Below are 689 nucleotides of genomic sequence, written 5' to 3'. Positions count from 1 at the left end.
CAAATTCAACAGCCTCTAACGCAGATTCCTCCCGCCCTTTTTTTATTCCTTTGTTCCGTCTTTCGTCATCAGAGTCGCGCTGCTTCAGCCTACTGGAGGGTAGGGGAATGCAGAGGATACTGCTTTTGACGTAGCAAGTAGGGAAGCGTGCACCATCCGTAGTTGCCCGACTAGCTAGCTAGCTAGCTGCCAAGCTAATGTGTGCAATCAGCGCTATGATGAGCACTGAGAAGTTTCGACAAGTAGCTCAATGTTATCCATTTCACTTGCGTTTCCTTCCTCTGGCCAACGCCGTCAGGCAAAATTTCATACTCTAAAATATCTACTGGTACAAAACAGAGATCATTGCTTTCAAGTGAATGTAGGCGCCTTGAAATAAATATTAACTGACTAGATATTAGTGCTTTAAAAAAAGGAGCTTCGATGCAGAGATGCGGAGGAGCCTCGGTTTCCATGCACTTTGTTAACGACCCGCTGAGTCGAGAGCTGCGAGACACAAACAACTAAGTGGTCGGTGAATACTTTAAAACTAACATGAATAACTCGTCAAAGGAAAAACAATTCGTGCCTTTAATTAGTGATTAGTGCTTCGAACCATGCACATTTCAAGGCAGCCCTATTCAGCCCTTCGCCAAAAAACCCTGGGGAAAAAAAGGAAGAAACGGCGACGATTATGTGAGGGAGCTGAG

This window comes from Eimeria mitis, genomic scaffold (genome assembly GCF_000499745.2).
Source record: "Eimeria mitis Houghton genomic scaffold, Emh_scaff2491, whole genome shotgun sequence".
Classification (NCBI taxonomy): Eukaryota; Apicomplexa; class Conoidasida; order Eucoccidiorida; family Eimeriidae; genus Eimeria; species Eimeria mitis.
The sequence above is the reverse complement of the archived record's forward strand: the minus strand, read 5'-3'. Positions refer to the sequence as shown.